At 35.2% G+C, this 19,664-nt stretch overlaps 1 long non-coding RNA gene across 1 annotated transcript in view; it reads right to left on the bottom strand.

The window, feature by feature from the left end:
* Positions 1-19,664, bottom strand: part of LOC116664868 — an 89,504-nt gene that overhangs the window by 42,578 nt on the left and 27,262 nt on the right. The window contains exons 3-7 of the long non-coding RNA XR_004321364.1: positions 18,708-18,802; positions 14,862-15,026; positions 13,567-13,769; positions 4,450-4,488; positions 2,779-2,971 (exon numbers count right to left, since the gene is read on the bottom strand). This is a non-coding gene — a long non-coding RNA (uncharacterized LOC116664868). The remainder of the gene's footprint in view (positions 1-2,778; positions 2,972-4,449; positions 4,489-13,566; positions 13,770-14,861; positions 15,027-18,707; positions 18,803-19,664) is intronic.

Genomic DNA, 19,664 nt, shown 5'->3' with positions numbered 1-19,664 from the left:
CCACAAGTCATAAAAGCAACATTTAATAAGACTTTTATTTCCCTCTCCTCTAGTAAGAAGAAAATTAAACCATAAAGTTCCTACCTTTTCCCTACTTGCATCTATTTTTGTTTTTGTTTATTTATTCTATGTTGGAGTTTATTCTGTGCTGTTGATCTATTTGTCTATCTTTATGTTAATATCACTCTGTGTGTGTTAATAACTGTAGCTTTATAATAAATCTTGAAGTCATGTAGTACAGTCTTTCAACTTTGTTCTTCCACATTTGTTCTTTTGGGTATTTTAAGTCTTTTACGATTCTGCATCAATTTTAGAATCAGCTTCTCAATTTCTAAAAAAAAAAGAATCTCCAAAACAAATAACAACAATAAAAAACAAATAAACAAAAAACTCTGCTGAGATTTTGATTGTGATTGCACTGATGCTACAGATTACTGTATTGTGTTTTTTCACTTCCATTAATATTAAAAGACTTTAATTTCTCATTAGATTTCTTCTTTGGCTCATGTGTTATTTAGAAGTCTGTTATACAGTTTCCAAATGTGTGGGGATTTTCCTGATATATTTCAATTACTTTTTTCTAATTTCCATTATGTTCAAATAATATTCATCTTATGACTTGAATACATTTTAAGGTTTGTGATGTTTTATGGACTGGAATACATTTTCCGTGTGGACTTGCAGTTAGTGTATATTCTGCTGCTGTTGGGTGAAGTGTTCTATAAACATAAATTAGGTGAATTTGTTTCTTAATATTGTTTAAGTCTTCTGCATTCTTACTGATTTTCTACTTGTCCTATCAATTGTTGAGATAGGTTTTTGAAATATATGATTTATTGGTGGATTTGTCTATTTCTCCCTGCAGTTTTATCAGTTTTTGTTTCATGTATTTTGAGCCCTATTAGGAGCATAAATTTGGGGGATTATTATGTCATTCAAATGACTTTCTTGTCATTATGAAATAAGCTTCTTAATAGTTTTGTTATAAAATCAACTTTGTCTAATATTAGTATAGCCGTTCCAGATTTTAAAAACTATTGTTAGCTTAATATATCTTTTCCCACCCCTTTACCTTTAGTCTTTTTTTTTCTTTCTGAGTTTTTTTTTTTTTTCAATGGAGGTCCTGGGGATTGAACCCAGGACCTTGTGCATGCTAAGCATACCATTGAGCTATACCCTCACTCCCCATAGAAGCCTTTATATTTAAATTGGATTCCTAATAAGCATCATATAGTTGAGTCTTGTTTTGTTTTTGTTTTGTTTTGTTCTGTTTTGTTTTGTTTTGTCTAATATGACTGTTTCTGCCTTTTCAGTAGGGTTTTCAGACCATTTAAATTTAATATGATTATAGATACGGCCAGTTTCATTGAAGTATATGTTGTATTGGTAGCTGAGATCTTTGGACTCCTTTCTTTTTACTTTTTTTAAGGCTGGATGTGGTTGGCATGTCACCTAGTTATATAATTTTTCCTGTGTCCTAGCTAATAATTTGGGTGATAGTATAATTTACTACCCAAACCAGGACACTTTTGAGAATGAAAGTGTGCTATTAATTGTATTTTCAGGATAACTGGTACAAACTAGGTCACACACTTACCTTATTTATAACTTTATTCTTACATACAATATCTCTTTATGTACCTATTTAAGCAGACCTTTTGAGTGAACTTGAGAGGGCAGGCCTGGTCATCATATACTAAGCATGTCACGACTAGTGTCAAAAGTAGATAATATGGAACAATTTCAAGATCAAGATTATCAGACACCTGAAACTTCAGCACAACATATTTGTTAAGAGTCACTGAATAATACATAAGAACACACAGATGGGATTTTTGTTTATCCCACGTTAATCAGTGGAATTATGGGATTTTTGAAACTTTTTTTTTGAAACTCTTAAAGATATATTTAAATTTAAAAAATCAAACCAGCGTTTTTGAGCTATGTAAACAAAATATCTAATCCAAAGAATTCTATACTTTGTAAAAAATCAGTTTAACATTGCATAGATTTTTAAGTGATTTTATACGTGAGTGTAATAAGCACACATACAGATCAGTATGAGAAGAATAAATACGATAAGTATTGTGAAATTTGTGATACTCAATCACATTTCTATGATACAAGTTATTTGGAGACAACTGACTGTAAATAAGTTTAGTTTTTGTTCAATTCAGTTGTATCCTAGTCTCTTAGAACTGGTATACCATACAAATGAAATTCAGAGCATTCTATAAAAAATAACTTACATCTCATAATTTTTCTGTATTAAAAATCTTTTTACTTAACACATTTTCTAATCCAATGTTTTCATAATCCTATGTTTCAGAAATTCCGTAGAGGTCTTCTTTTCATTGGTATAAGACAGAACTCAAAGGGCATTAAACTTTCGCAATTCATAATAACTGTGTTATTCTTACACCTATTAAAAAAGTCTTTTTTCAAACTTTGAAAAATGAAAATAATGATTTCTGATTATCCTTATTCTTTCTGTATACGTCATTTCCATTAGAAATTAAGTTAACAATGGCAAATTGCTCTAAAAAAGGACTTCATTGAAATTTGTGGTTCCATGTGAATAACAGCTGCCAGACAGAGCACAAAACTTAATTATATACAGTTTATAAAGACAGATTTGTATTCATGAATGCATGAGCATTAATGACCAGGAGAAAGAACTTCTGACAAGCAATTATTTCATTATGAAAACAAAATTTTAACTATTATTCTCATTATGCAGGCATACCTGATATATGGTTAAAACATGGTTTTACTTACATGTCCCTTAACATGTTTTTGGAATCGCTCTTTGGGCCTGGAAGCTCTAGGACCTTGTCTCAGTCTCCGCTTGGAGTGCTTCCTGCACAGCCCTCTTCCATCTCTCCACCCTCTGCCTTGCCAACTCCTCATCCATCAGACATCAACTTAAACATCAGTTCCAGGAATGCCTGAAGATCATCTTCCATGAGTCCTTGAAGAGATCAAGTGCCTTGTTATCCTATATCATTGCAATGCTAGTCTTCTATAGTAGTAATAATTATATTGTGATATAAGTAACTAATTATTTATTGTCTGCTTTGGGAGCTATGGTGCAAATGACAAGACAGTAGGAATCATGACTTGCCACTGAGTTTCCAGTACCTAACAGAGCCAGGCACAGAGTAGGTCCTTAACGAATACTTATTGATTGTGTTCATTTATGACTGGAGACAGGAAGGTGAGTGGATGAAGTGTAGCTGTCGATGCTTATATAGGAAAACATGATTAGATAAGTGTCTGCCTGTGTTCTAAAATCCTGAGTATACAAAAGATGAGATGTGAAAGCACTTGAATTGGGAGTACTGTTTAAATAATTAAGGTGATTAGTTTCTTACAACAGATTTGTTTGTAACTTAATTGATCTGAATGCTTTGGTAAGGTTAATCTGGTTGATTAGTTAGGACTCAGAGCTCATAGTTTGAAGTTGGACCTTCTTCTAGTTAATTTCAGTCAAAGAGGAAGGACTGTTTCTATGGACTCACACTGTAAAAATACCCAATTGTGTAATACATGGTCCGGATGTTCATCAGTGGTATTAGTCAAGAGTAAGGTTGTCTTAAAACAACTGCATTTGGTGTGTAATGTCACTGAAAATTCTAGTTAACAAGTACTGATTGAGCAACTGAGATTACTGGGAGAGTAACTGGCCTGATGAATAAACTTATCTAACAGAAAACCAACACTGAGTTCATCTCTTAAAGACAGTTGTTATCATTTTGCATGTGAAGCTTACTTGGTAGTGGATCTACCTCCACTTCTGATATGAATTAAATAATGCCTAACAATTCTGCCATGTCAGTAGATAAGGTGATAAGATTCTCATGGTCAGTCATACAAGTTTCAGCTGAAGACATTTGATTTATTCAGTTAGTCTCTCCATGTTTATGATCATTTGATGATGACTCTTTTCAAATGAACCTGAATTTATATCACAATTAACAACTTATTTTGAAAACTTTCTCCACAAACCATAGTGTAAAAAAGCAGGCATTTTGGAACAAACCTTAATACGTAATTTTTCATTGACTTTCACAGGAATATTTGAAATATAGGCAATTTCTTCAACTATACATTTCCTAAATTAGTCATACATGTAAACTGTTAGCAAACCTCGAACTTTTAATCAATTTAGCTACTCATTACCTGTAGTATACTAGTCATACTTCATATGCTCTATTCCAGTTTTGCATTGCCACCAGCTTTATACTACCACTTAGTACTGTTTTATAGACACTATATTATAAAGCAAATAATTTGTTAGATAATTTAAATGTAAATTGGTAGATATTAAATTATAGAGACAAATTTTTATACCAGTACTTGAAGAAATATTTTTCACACTGAATCTTAAAGCAAAAATAAAGACATTTTATTGAGACAAGCTCGAGAAAGGAAAACTATGTACACTACCTTAGAAATTTGAATATCATGCAATCAGGCTGCCAGGCCCTGCTAAGTCAAAGGGAGAAAGAAAGAGAAAATTAAGTCAATTGGATTTTTCATCCTATTTAAGGGAAGTATTTTGGCCCTCTTAATGATCCCCCAAATCCTTTACTGAGTCAGAGTTTTTCTACTAACATACTTTTGTCTAAGTACCTGTGAAAACAGCCTCAATCTATCCACTTCTATCACAAGATCACAAGATTGATCAGATCAGGGAAAAGTCAAGTTACTGGGATAAATAAGATAGTCATGCAATTTATTTAACTTACTGAAATATTATCTAATTCTATTTTTTAATGTCTATGTAAAATTGACTGGAGCTATTGAAAGACTATTCTAGTTAGTCTGTTTCCAGCTTCTCCATTTAACCCTCAATACTAACTTCAGAATTGTATTTCTGAAACTCCTATCTGCTCATATAAACATTCAGTATTCTTTATTACCAGGAAAGAAGTCTTCAAACTTTAAGTCACTAATACTTATTTAAATATTATTGCAATCTATCTCCAAAAGACGTTTATAAGGCTTTTATCAATTATTTCCTATAATTTCAGGTAAATATTACTCATTACTAAAAGACAAGGTCTTTTTCTTTCCTAGCATTTTTTTGTACATAGAAATACTGAGAACATTTGTTCAGATAAAAGTAGCTGGAAATGGGAGGCATTTTTGTTTCCTTTTTCTTGGCAAATCATTCAATTTTGGGCTGCAGAGTCCTAGAGTTATAAGCCACAAGTCATATGGTGATCTATTAACAAATATTATTTTTAATGATCTATTACATGACAGCTCAATTAGGTCCCCTTTTAATATTATTGATATTATTAGTATTATTGTTAGCATATGATTTGCTAACAGTTTTGTTATATAATATTAGAGGTACATTCTTAATAATGAACGAATTATATCAACCTTCAACTTAGAGTCAGGAAAGGTTTTATTCCTTGGGGCAATGCACTTCATTAAAATCTAGGTGAACACTTTCTTTCAAAAGAGGAAGAAAAGTAAGAAAATTAGCATGAACTTTAGTCTCTTTCTCAAATAGATCAGTTTTAGGAATCAGTATGTATGGCTCTGGCTATTTTGCTTGTGTGCCCTTGGAAGGTCTTTGGGTACTCAGGGGGAGACCAACGATTCAGACTAGAGGATCAAGTCTAAATTTCCTAACCTGGAATAGATCCCTCCTAATTGTGGCATAATTCACCTCCCCAGCCTCCTCCTCCAGCACAGCTTATCCTGGGTGCCCCGGGATGGGATCTCACCACCCTATTTGCTTATACCTAAACATGAAAAGCTCTTTCCAGTCTCTGTGCCCTTGCAAATATTCTTTCTGTCTTCAATTAAAGAAACCACTTGTTTTTCAGGATCCTGTTCATGTCCTATCTCCACAATGAATCCCTCCCTGACTTTAGGGAGCAGAATTTCTTCCAACTGTATTGCTCATACTGATGTAACAACACCTCTCATGTTGCACGGATATTGTGTATTAAACTTCTTACTAGACTGTTTTATTCTAGAGATTCTGGGCTATGCCTTATTTATTTTTTTATATTCCCAATTGTGTAGGTTGGGGTTTTTCAATGACTATTTGATTAATGAGTATGTTTGACTAAGGTAAACATTTTAAGAACATGCAGTAGAAATATGACATACATATATATATATATATATATATATATATATATAATTGCTATATAAATTGTATTTTATAGACTCCAACTGTCAGTGTTTCACTTTATAACCCAATTCCTTTTTTTGTTATTTTCCATAATTGTTTCATATTATACAAATGAATTATGTTTAGTAGAGTTCATGGGCTATACTTCTAAATACTTACTATATATCATAGTATTTCACCTGGTCCATTATAATGTTTCCTTGATACATTTGGATTTTTTACTGTTTGAGTTTATAAAATACAGTGGAATCCAAATTTATAAGTGGGCATTGTTCCAAAAGTTCATTATTAAGTTTGTTGTTTTGATTTTAGAATTTACATTCTCAAAGAATTAAGGCTATAAATGGTTATTAAATTACAAGGCAGTCAAGCAGAGACTATTTAAATGATAACCTAAAATATGGTATAATGGTACTATTTCAATTTTATTTAAAGTAAAATCATGACACTGAGAGGAAGGATAACTATTCATTTTTCCCTAATACATTCTGATTTCTAACGGAATAATGTACAGATACATTTCTAGGGCTACTGAAACTCACATGGGTTTGGAAAGAGCTAACAAAAGAGGGAGGGAAAAGTGGTTTACTTCTTGCTCCTCAAAATGTAGCCTATGACCAGGAGCATCACCACCACCTGGGAGCTCATTAGAAAGGTAGAATCTCAGGAATTCACCCCAGACCTACTGAGTCAGAATCTGCATTTAACAAGAGGTGATTCATGTGTACACTAAAGTTTGGGATGTCCTGGCGGTCTATGGTGACTTTTTATCTTTTTTATATCTGGGTTAGAAGAGGAGTATCTCTACCATCAAACATCTGCATAAAAGGAAGAACTGCTTGAAATCACCAATTTCTGAGAATTATTAATTCAAAGCAAAACAGTATTTCTCCCATAGGAGTCTGGGAAAGGACCCAGGAATTGGTCTAGCCTATTCTCCATTGGACTTTATGGCTCTTTGGTCAGAAGGAAGAATTAGTATTTGGGATAATTCAAAACCCACCATATTAAGCATATTTCCAAATTAGTGACATTTGTATGAAATTATGAATAAGTGATAGAATCTTGAAATTCAAAAGTTACATTAGGGTTGTTTTTGACAATAAGTGAAACTGTATTAGAGGTACAGAAATAAGGTATATTCATTGTGCATCAAACAGGACAATAACTTTCTGGAAAAAAGACCCCTTTATATCTCTTTTGCTATTTTCTGGATGATCACTTAAAAATTATATTCAGGTCTTCTAATAGAGCCAAATATGATTGATAAATGGTATCTGTAATCTGAGTGTTTAGCCAGCCTTCTTCTCTGATGTCTATTAGCTGGCATGATATATAATGTGGTATTGGAGAATATCTCCTCTGAGCTTTATTAATGTTGACTATATATACTAATTGTTAGTAAATATAGTCAATATTTACTGTAATGTTTATCTTTAGTTTCTGCTGAATAAGTTTCCATGTGTTATCTTTAAGAATATATGTACTGCATCATGACCTATCTTTTAAAAGCATGTATGTGTTTTTACAATACAAGAAATTATAATGAGTAACAAATAGTAATAAGGTATTAATATCATCTCTCTTTCTATATCCAATTTTTAAAATTTCTATCAAAAATGTAATATGTCTGGCTTAATGAAAGAGGCTAAAATTAAGTTCCTTCTTAATTCAGGGGGATATCATGATGTGGAAATAGCACTGAACTAGGGTAAAAGAAATAACCCTGAATCTTCCTGTGCACATCCTGCCCTTTTGGCTTTGAGTTACCTGATGTCTCCTGGCCTAAACTGTCTTAAACAGTCTTAAAAACCCTTCTAGTTTTAGACCTATAATTAGGGAGCAATGTTTTAAAGTTCCCATATTCTTATGTATACAATTTTATGTTTGTTTTTGCTAGTATGACAGCATTAGGTATGGAATATAAATCAAAATGCTTCTAATAGTAAATTCAACTGTAAATAGTCATTGATTTTTTATCTTAAGTAACCTAAGTAACATAACATTTAAATAATACATGGGCTCAGAAACACAAAACGGTATTCAAGAACTGGTTGGCTTACTATGGCACATCTTATCTACAAAATATTTGTACTAACCTTTTATAATATACTTTTATAATACTTCAATTTTTACAGTGCTCTAGACAGTAGATATCTTAAGATTCAGTTATTCCAGTAAAAATAATTTAACTTTATGAACTTGTTTTGGTACAAAATAAAAAGTTAGCAATAAGTCTATCAGAAAATTCTGCTTTTTAACAGTCTATCTGTGACACAGAAAAACTAATTAGTCCACCTTTTCAACAATTAATAGCTTGCCAAAGAATTAAAATACCTTTTCCAAAACATAGTTCCTGAAATTGCAATTTAAATTGTAGATCTGTTCATGGGGATCCTACAAATAAGACACTGTAAGTCTTGAATCAACTCAAAAGTGTATTTGTTGTATTTTAAAGAAAAATTATATTCTAAAAGAGAAAAAACCTTTTTCTCTACCAACTTCATTCAAGACAACTTAAAGTAATTTGGAAAGAAGTTTTGTTCCACATTCAGCCATAAACTTGAGTTGTGTACTAAATTTAGTTCTAAATTACTAGTGACTCTGTAGCATATGGCAATTATTCATTTAAAATTGCTTAAAATATTAATTTGTACTTTTTTTTAGATGAGAGGCCATCTGGGTAGAATACAGTGAGGTTGACTTATTCAGTGTGGAACTTGCTAGATGCTAACTATATTACTATAGTTTATATACATATCAACATTAAATATAATATATCAAATGTATTTTCATAAATACTTAAGTGTGCTTCCACCAGATAGTGAACTCTTTGAAGGTACAGATTATGTTTAATTTACATTTGTATTCTCACAACTTTCTTAAAGCAGAAGAATGCCTAAATCACATTAGCAAATCTTAAGTTTCAGGGCTTTTCTCCCCTTTTCTTTGTAATTGAAGTGTGATTGACTTACAGTATATTAGGTTTATGCATACAACATGGTGATTCAATATTTTAACACATAATGAAATGATCACTGTGGTAATCTAGTTACTATATGTCACTATATAAAGTTATTACAATATTATTGACTATATTTACTACACTGTATATTACATCCTTACGATTTGTTTATTTTATGTCAGGAAGATTGTACCTCTTAACCCTCTTCACCTATTTCACTTATCCCTTCACCCCTCTCCCTTCTTGCAACCAACAGTTTCTTCTACGTATCTATGAGTCTGTTTCCATTTTGTTATGTTTGTTTATTTGTTTGGTGTTTTTTAGATTCTGCACATAAATGAAATCATTGGTATTTATGTTTCTCTGTCTGACTTATTGGACTTAGCATAATACCCTTTAGGTTCATCCATGTTGTGGCAAATAGCAAGATTTCATTCTTTTTTATGGCTGAGTAATTTTCCTTATCTGTATCAATATCTATATCTAGAAATACAGATATATAGATCACATCTTTATACACTCATCCATTGATGAACCCTTAGGTTGCTTCCATATCTTGGCTATTGTAAATAATGCTGCAGTGAACATGGGTGTATATATTTTTCCTAATTAGTGTTTTAGTTGTCTTCAGATAAATACACAGAAGTGGAATTGCTGGGTCATACAGTGGTTCTATTTTTAGTTCTTTGAGAAACCTCCATATTGTATTCCACAGTGGCTGTACCAATTTACATTTCCACCAACAGTGTAGAAGGGTTCCCTTTTCTCTATATCCTTGCCAACATTTGTTATTGTGGTCTTTACAATGATAGCCATTCTGATAGGTATGAAGTTATATCTCATTGTGGTTTTAATTTGCATTTTCTGATTATTATTAGTGATGTTGGGCATCTTTTCACATACCTGTTGACCATCTATATGTCTTCTTTGGAAAAATATCTATTTAGGCCTTCTGCCCATTTTTAGATATTGGGTTGTATGAGTTCTTCATATACTCTTGATTTTAACTCCTTATTGGACATGTCATTTGCAATATATTCTCCTATTCTGTAGGTTGCGTTTTCATTTAGTTGATAGTTTCTTCAGCTGTGCAAAAATTTTCACTATTTGCAGATGATATGCTACTATGTATATAAAACCTTAAAGACACCACAAAAAACTATTAGAACTAATAAATGAATCTAGTAAAATTGCAGGGTTCAGCATTAAGATACAGAAATCAATTGTATTTCTATCCATTAATAATGAACTATAAGAAAGAGAAATTAAGAAAAAAAATCCCATTTGTAATTGCATCAAAAAGAATAAAATAGAAATATTTTTAGAAATAAACTTAACCAAGGAGGTGAAAGATCTATACCCTGAAAGTTATTAGACATCGATAAAAGAAATCAAGGATTACACATATAAATGGAAAGATATACCATGCTCATGGATTGGAAAAATTAACATTATTCAAATGCCCACATTGCCCAAAGCAAACTACATATTCAATGCAATGCCTGTACAAAAAAAAAGAAAAAAAAAAAAACGCATGGAATTTTTCACAAAACTAGAACAAATAATCCTAAAATTTGTATGGAACCACAAAGATCCAGAATAGCCAAAGCAGTCTTCACAAAAAGGAACAAAGCTGGAGGTATCATTCTCCCTAATTTCAAACTATACTACAAAGCATTAAGTATCTAACTTTTATGGTACTGGCACAAAAACAGTCACATAGATTAAGGGAACAGAATAGAGAGCCCAGAAATAAACCCATGCTTATATGGTCACTAAATCTACAACAAAGGAGGTAAGAATATACAATGGGGAAAAGCCTGTCAATTCAATAAATGGTGTTCGAAAAATGGTGTTCACAGCACATGCAAAAGAATAAAACTAGACCTCTTTCTTACACCATGTACAAAAATATCCTCAAAATGGATTAAAGACTTAAATGTAAGACCTGAAACCATAAAACTAGCAGAAAATAAAGGCAGTAAGCTTTTTGGCTTCAGTCTTAGCAATATTTTTTTTAAATCTGTCTCCTCAAGCAAGGGCAACAAAAGCTAAATGTTCTTCCAAATTATTACCAAAGACTCTTACCTCACAACTATAATTTTATATTTATTTTTCTTTTTTTTTAAGCCATTTTCTCTTATGTGTTTCTTATACATGTGTTTGTGTTGTGATCTGCAAGGCCAGAAAGTCATTACACTTCATGTCATGTGATTTTGTGGAAAAGGAGTACCCTTCCATTATAGGATGAGAGTGGTATAGATTATAATTTATTGAAATATGATTAGATGGCTGGGACTGGGAAGATAAATTCCCAAGGTGTAGGGGTAACATTTAAAGATGACTGTACTCATGGTTTAAAGTATTATTTTCCTTCTCTTAAATAACTAAAACTTATTTTGAGTGCTTTAAGAATGCAAGTAACAAAGTGCACTAATTTTTTCCTGAGTTTCTATTTCATTAGAACAGAGTTGTGGATCAAGAATGTTGCCTGCCATATCAGTAAACCAAGGATGTTGCGGCCATCAAGCGTTAGCCACTGCAGCCACCCCGACCTGTGTACCCTGAGGGAGTTCAGGATGGAGAAACCATCTGGGACCCTAGATAAAGTGAATATCAAAGGAACGATTACAGTAACCCCAGACCCTTGCATCTTCCCATAGATAAAAAAGCACTAAATTCATTCACTTGAGATGTCTGGTTTTCTTTAATTAACAGTAATCTTTTGATGTTCCAACTACCTGGTTTGTTTTTTGGGTTTTGTTTTTTTGCAAGAACTCCTATATATCCTGGCTCCTACCTTACCATTCTGCACAAGGGCATCCTTAAAATTTTTGGTTGTTATTTTTTGACATTTGATAATTTTAAAAGTGAAAATGGCATTTATGATTCAATTTGTTTCTGAAACAGCATTTTTTAAGTTTGTTAGACATTTTGTTTTCTAAAAATTCTTCTATACTTTTCATAACTAGGAGCTTTTTATAGACCAGCTTCCACTTTGACTCTTCCTTCATATCTCCTTCCTGGGATGACGTTGTTTCTTCTATCTTAGAATTTTATCTACCTTTTAAAAGCAGCATGTTATATAAAATATTTGTAAAACATTTCTGCTTTGTCCTAATTTTTCTGTTTTCTGATGTCTCATATATCTTTTCAAGAGACAATTCCCTAATTCATTATCTTATGCTCACTATCATGTATTATTTATTTTGCTGACAAAATTATCCTCAGGTTCAAAAAATTTTAGAAGCTCTTTCTTGTCATTAGGTAGAAAACTCTCTGCTTGGAAACAAAGGCCTTCAACAAAGAAAATTCAGATCCTATTTTCCCAGTTTATTCTCATACATGTAAGCTACACCCTCGCCACTCTGAATTAACAGCATCCATTTGCCTCTGAATTCATCCAATATGTTCTTGCATTTGTGTCTTTGTTAATTTCAGTCCCAGTCTCTTGACAGCTCTGTCCTGTTATTTCTAGTTGAAACTTTGCAAGACATATTTCAAATTTTACACTTCTTCATGAGAGCTAATTTGATCTTCAATTAGAATTTACTGAAAACACCATTTATGGTTTTTATGGTTTACCATGTTAATTTGTATAGAAGTTCTTCTAAATTACCTTACCATATTAAACTTAGCGCTTTAAGGAGAGGCTCTGCCCACTTCCCCACCTGGGACTTTGCACATAATGGAGCCTCAATATATACGTGTTTAATTGAATTAAATCTAAATGGTAGTTGGTTAAATCCTGCTTTACTGAAAAGACTGAATTAAAGCCTACAGCAAAAGGTCTCAAAAGTTCTCTTGGATTTTCATATTTGATTTAGACACTGAGCCAGAAGCTTTGGAATTATTACTGCCCTGGCTTAGAGAATATATTTATAAACATTCCTTTGGGGAAATGCATTTCCTCTCTTTTGAATATGATAGACCCACTGAAAATAACTCTGTAGATAACCTGTCCTAAGGTACCATGTGCTTTGGGCAGTAAAACCCCAAAATACAGATAATATTTAAAGAGGACAGTCTGAATATGAGGAGTAGTGAAAAATATCTCTTTATGCTTAGAGAGATTTAATTTTTTCACTTTCCACTTTAAAGAAAAAGGTAAAACAGAGTTGGCAATGTTAATAAGAAGTGATCTTTAACAAAGAAAGTTACCTTAATAAAGAGAATATGGAAAATCTACAACTGCCATTTAATTAGAAATTGGTACTTATAAAATAGTTAAGTGTGAGAAAACATCTACTTCTGACCAAGATGGAGTAACAAGGGACTGGATTTGCTCTACTACCTGAAATAACAAAATATAAAATCGGCCTGATAGATGTAAATGTGTATATGTGTACACATACACACACACACACACAATACAATAGTTCACAACAAAGGACAGTGATCCTTGAAAACAAGCAACAAACAAAGCGAGTTATACAATTACCCCAGCTTGCTGTCTTGAAAGAGTTTTCAAGCTGAAGAACTCAGGCAAAAGCTGGCAGACTCCAGTTAAGAAGATGAAGCAGGCAGTCTGAGAAGACCAAAGGGGCTACAGTTTGCAGGACAGAGTATCAGAGAGGAGAAAGCTGAGCAGAGAATTCCAGAGATCTCCAGGAGGCCCCCACCAATAGTCATTCAGGAGCCACTCTGAAAGAATAGGAGTTACATTGCTTGGTGCTCACATGAGTTTGGGAAGAGTACCTATTTCCACCAGCCCCAATAGAAAACCTCATGATTCATAGGGAACTGAGTATAGACATAGAAGGGTTTTGCCTCAGTAGTGGGGAACAATTAGCTTAGACTGACCACAGCTTGATCCTACCTAACAAATCTTAAAAGCAAAGACTGAAAAGATCAAATTTGCCCCCAGCTGTAAAAATAACTCTACCTCCTCTGCTGTCAGGCTTGATTATACTTGGCAAGTTTGTCTACTCTTCTTACTGACTGATCCCTAGCTACATGGAGCCAAAGTGGGCCATCACTTACAGTTCAGCGGGAATTTGCTGTATCCTCTGGTGACAGTGAGCCTCCTTTGGGGACTAGAACTCTAAACTCGTAGAGTTAAAAATTGTTGGGATAGGAAACACAAAGTCTCCATGTAGGTCATTGGAAGTAGCAGGTAAGTACCACCCAAAGTTTCCCAGATCCATGTTTCTGTCGTTTGGGACACAGCACATTACAAAATCTCCAATTTAATGTGTGTTGTTGACACTTTATCCTCACAGGAGATTGCCTCAGAGCCAGTGCTTCTGCTGCACATTCAGCAGGCTGTTTCACTATTTGTTTAGGCTGGCAGCTTCTGGGTGGTATAAGACTAGTGGACACTATGGTCATAGGTCCACCATCACACCCCATTTATTATAAAGTGGGCCTCCTGGTTGGATGCCCATCTTGTGTGAAATCAGACATTCTCTAAACTCCCAAGCAGTGGTGCTGGCTGATGCCCTGCAGGCAGAGAATGCCAACCCATAACCAGAATAAGTGTCTATGCCTGTGACAACAAACTGCTGGCCTTTCCAAGGTGGAAGGGACCCAATGTAGCCAACTTGCCACGGAGGGTTTGGTTGGTTTCATTGGTAGGCACACTGAGTGTTCAGAGGTAGCAGTTGCTAAATTTGCCTATGATGCTGGGCTCATGTATAGCCTTCACGGCCATTTTTATTCGTGTGTAAGTCATGCCAACAATAGGAAGGAGGGGTCATTGAAAAAGGTGTATAACAGCAACTGGCCTCTGTTTACCTGGTTGTTTAGTGACTCTTCTATCATAGATGTTTTCTGATGGGCTTTAATACATGACACAATGTTCTTCACACTGCTCGTTCTCCTATGTCCATCCATGTACATTTACCCAAGACATCCTTGTCTCTGATGTTCCAACCATTTCTCTTCCAGGCTTCAGACTAGCTGCCAGGACATTCACAAATAAAATACCAAATAATTACAAAGATAAATATCACAGTTCATATAGTTCTTCTACTCAAATGAAGGACCAGGTGTACTTGCCAAGGCTTCACCTATTGGAGGGATTTTACCATGCCACTGTGTTTCAAGGCCTTCCCTGAGTGTAGCTTTAATGCAACCACTGTCTGCTTTTGGCTTAAATATGTAAAATGAACCAATTCATTTTTAAACCAACCTTTACATTTTCTTCTCCTTCAGCTGGTAATATTGGGAGACCTACATGGCCACACACAGGAGCTGACAGAACAGAGCTAGAGTAACTGTGTTTAACAACAAGAGGAGTCTCAGATACCTGTTCATAGAGCTTGCATATGCCCTCTGGTCCTGCCTATACTTGGTCCCAGATGTACCATTTGCACCTGACAATGGATTTCTGCTGGGCCCACTTGACTTTATAACTTGGTATGTCTTACAGGGTCCAGATAATGCTAAATGATTCTGTCATGCATGTCACCTGGTTAGGTATACCATGGCCAAAAAAGTATGCCAGGAGCTGTTTTCTAAAAAGTATATAATTCTCAGGGACCTACATTTTAATTTTCCTACTGGGGCTGCCTATAAACTCCATACTGCATCTTTTTCTGCAACTGACTCTTCCAAACTTACTTCATCTATGGAATTGTATTGCCTAAGCAGAAAGTCTCTTTGACCCTCCTATAGAGCCCTTTCCATTTCTAGGCCACACACAAAACTGACATCCTTTTCTGTCAATTTTGGTATATGGTATACGGGTCAGAAACTATCCTTAGGTGTGGGATGAATGTGTTCCTTCCAGACCCAAAGATGCCTACCAGGCACTGTGCTTCCTTTGCTTCTTTTATAGTAAGACCTGAAAAATGCAACAATTTGACTTTTACTTTGGAGGAAATGTCTCAGTGCCCTTGACCACAGGACCCCTAAACCTTTACTGAAGAGGCAGTTCCATGAATCTTCAGAAGTTTCATTGTCTACTCTCTGTAGCATGTGTGTTTTACTGAGTCTTCCAAAGTTCTAGCCAACTGCTGCTCATCTTGCCCAATCAGCTTTATGACCAAAAGATCAGTGTAATGTTTTGTGGGATGCCCAGATGGTCCAGATCTCTTGCAATTATAGCAAAAAGTCTTGAAGCAAAACGCTAAATGTATATTGTTGTCTGTTGCATGTGAATTCTGTTTCTGATCTTCTTTTCTGGCTGGCATAGAAAAGAATCCATTTTCCAAATCAATTTCTGCGTACCATATATCTGAATCCACATTAATTTATTCTAGTAAAACTGCACATCTAACACAACACCTATGATTGGGATACTATTTGGTTGACCTTGAGACAGTCTAGAGTCATCCTCTAAGATCAATCTAGCTATTGTGGGAGCCATATTGACAAATTAAATGATATGCGATAGAATCACCACTCCTGCATCATTAATGCTTTTAAAAGTGGCACTAATCTCCATAATCTACCCAAGAATATGAAACCATTTTTGATTTATTATCTTGCCCAGAGGTTTGGAGGTCATGTCAGGGGCTTTCATTTGGATGTCCCCACTGTGATGGCTCCACAGACCAAGTAACCAATGCTGGGGTTTCTTTAACTCCCACGTATGTTAATCCACTTGGGGACTAGGGAGAATTACCACTGGTTGAGTGTGTGGATTTCATTAATACAATGTAAGCCAGACTTGGGTCAGGACTCCATTTATCACTTTTCTCTCATACACTCCCACTCTAACATGGAGGTCAGAACGATACTTTATGTCTTCTGGTATTGATGATATCTTGAATCCCATGTGCTCAAATATCTGGGTATTCCTCTTTCCCTGGCATATAACTGCTTGAGTAAATGGCCACAAGTCTGTGGGCAAGTGGTCATGACATTTTATCGGGGCACTACTCAGCCTTTTGCTCATCCATTCTTGCACATCTTTTTGCCCCTCACATTTTTTATTATGGTAAAATTTACTAGTTTAAACATTTGAAGTGTATAATTTATTGGCATTAAGTAAAATCACATTGCTGTGCATCAAACACCATACCCATTTCCAAAACTTTTTTATCGTCCCAAACAGGAACTCTGTACCCATTAAAGAATACCTCCCCGTTCCTCTCTCCCTGCTCCCCAGCCTCTGGTAACCACTATTCTATGTTCTGTCTCTTCCTTATTTTTAATTGTATGCATTAAGCATTACCCTGATGACCGTCATCCTGTTTTGTACCTGGGGATGCCATGTTTTATTAACCATCTCCATAATTCTCTACTGGCCAGGCATTCCTGGCTGCCACTCTGATTTTGCTGCTCATTAACATAATTATAATCCCCTGGCTTCTGGCAGTTAAGTCACACCACCTGGCTTTTATTGCATCAGGGCCCTACCATCGCTTTTGCTATTAGCAAGCTAGTTTCTGTGATAGCCTCTACCATCAGCTCTAGCCTACAGAGAAGAGCTATCACTGATCATTTTATGATGCTAATGATGCTCACACCAGCACATTTCTTATGGTCTTGGTAAACAGTGTGTTCTCTAGGCCTTCTCAAGGAACATAGCCCTCTTTTGACTCTTGTGGCCTCACATAACTGTTCCAGCAGACCCAAATCCCTGAGTCTTTTATTTCCTTCCTCTACCATCTGCCACAGCAATTCCGGTATTTCAATCTCACTCACCCTGGGTGAATTTTTCCTGGCTTCTGCTAGAAATCCAAGCAACAAATTTGCATCATCTCCTGGCTTTTTGAAAGAATGTCAAATCCTGTCTCCAAGTTAATAAACTCTTCCTTATCCAATATTATGGTCCAGCCCCTTGACTGAGTCCCTGCTTCTGCTGTATCCAGGTCTCTAAGTTCTCGCTTGGCCCCTGCCTGCTCCCTATCATAGCTCTGTTAGGGTGTATTTTATTGTCTCCCTCATTAGGGCCAACACTTCCCTGACTGCATTAAGTCTTAACACTTATTTTAGATTTGATGGCCAGGGGGAGACATCCTGAGAGGGCAACTGTTGCTCTGTGTGGGAGAAACCTCTGTATTATCTCTCCATGTGGAGGAGTGCTAGTTCTTAATGGAGAGAAGTGGGACTATTCTATAATTCAGAAAACAGTGGGGGGGGGGGGTCAAAATCTTCAGGGATATCCACCTAGATGTCCCTATACCATGAGGCAGAATTTGTTACCCATCTAGGACTCTGATTTCAGCGTGAGAACCATGTCTCGATTAAATATTCAACCATCTTTGAAGCTTAGCAACTCTGACTGTTGAACACTGGTCTTGACTGTCATCCTTTTCTGCTTGCCCACTGCTTGAGAGGGCTGCTGCTTAGCTAAGAAGCTCTCCTGCTCTCATACTTAATTTTCACTTATTTGTTAATTTCTTTAAGCTTTTCATTATCCACCTTTAGGGCAGCAACGAACTTAGTGAAAATTCTTTCATTCCATTAATTTTATATTTATTAACCCCCTTGTACTGTTCAAATGCCTGACTCCTCACACTATTCACAGTATAGCCCTCCAGCAGAAAGTCTCCCAGATGACCACAGATGTAAGTTTTAACTACTGGAATAATCCCTTGTGCCAGAGGCTGTCAGTGCTTCACCCGCCACTCAATGGGATCTACATTGCCAGCTGAGGAGTGAGTGACAGCCCCCATACCCCCACCTTACTGCGTGACTTCTCAGTCCACACCTGGTACCGGTTGTTCCCATTGAGTTATCTGGTCATCAGATGCTAAGAGAAAAATTTTGCCGCAGGGTTAAACCTAGAAAAGAAAAAGAGAGTAAGGAAGAGGCAATCAGTCTACCATGTAAAATTCAGAACATCTTTGCCAGCCTGGTAGGGAGCTCTGGAGCAAAGATTTATGTTGCAGGAAAGCTAATTGGGTGTAGCCCTTTACTTAACTTTAATCAGCCTTTGACTGGGAGCCAATGTAAAGTTTGACCTTGGACTAAAAGCTAAGGCAGACCTTGAAGGAGCTAACAGCTGGAGGTTATCAGCTAACCACGCTCCTCACAGCTGAGCAGTGAGTCTCTTGAAGAGGGATCTGCAGGCCACATCGTTATGTCTGCCACAGCACTCATAAAGTACCTGCTTCTTTATTTTGATGTTTTAATCTGTTTCTGATTATAATAATAAATCCAGGAATTGGAAGCTTCAAACATTGCCCTTGCTTGAGATGTCCTTCATCTCGCTGAGGGAAAGGTAGTCACACACGGCAGGTAACTGGCAGCGTTTCACTCCAAGAGAAACGGCCTCAAGGGGAAATGCGCTCATTGTACTGATAAGTCATTGTCTTATTGATTTGAAGTACGTGCTCTAACCTGCTCTTTAACTTTTCATATATTTAATCCTTGATTTCAGTGCAAAGGATTGAATCCTGCTAAGACATCTTTCATGGGAGATATTAATTCAGCAATCTAAGGATTTTTAAAAAATGTAAGAGAGATTTTGGAAATGTTCAAATTAGAAATATATTACTTGTTTGAGGAAATCCACATAGAGAAATACTGATAATTAGGCACCTAGGATATATGTTTTCCTGTCTAGGCCACTATAGTTCACGTAATGTGATAATTTAAGGCTGTTTAAATTTTATTTTTTTATTCTCTATGAAAAATAGACTT

This window comes from Camelus ferus, chromosome 7 (genome assembly GCF_009834535.1).
Source record: "Camelus ferus isolate YT-003-E chromosome 7, BCGSAC_Cfer_1.0, whole genome shotgun sequence".
NCBI lineage: Eukaryota > Metazoa > Chordata > Mammalia > Artiodactyla > Camelidae > Camelus > Camelus ferus.
Note: the sequence above shows the minus strand (reverse complement) of the source record. Positions and strands in the feature narration are given on the sequence as shown.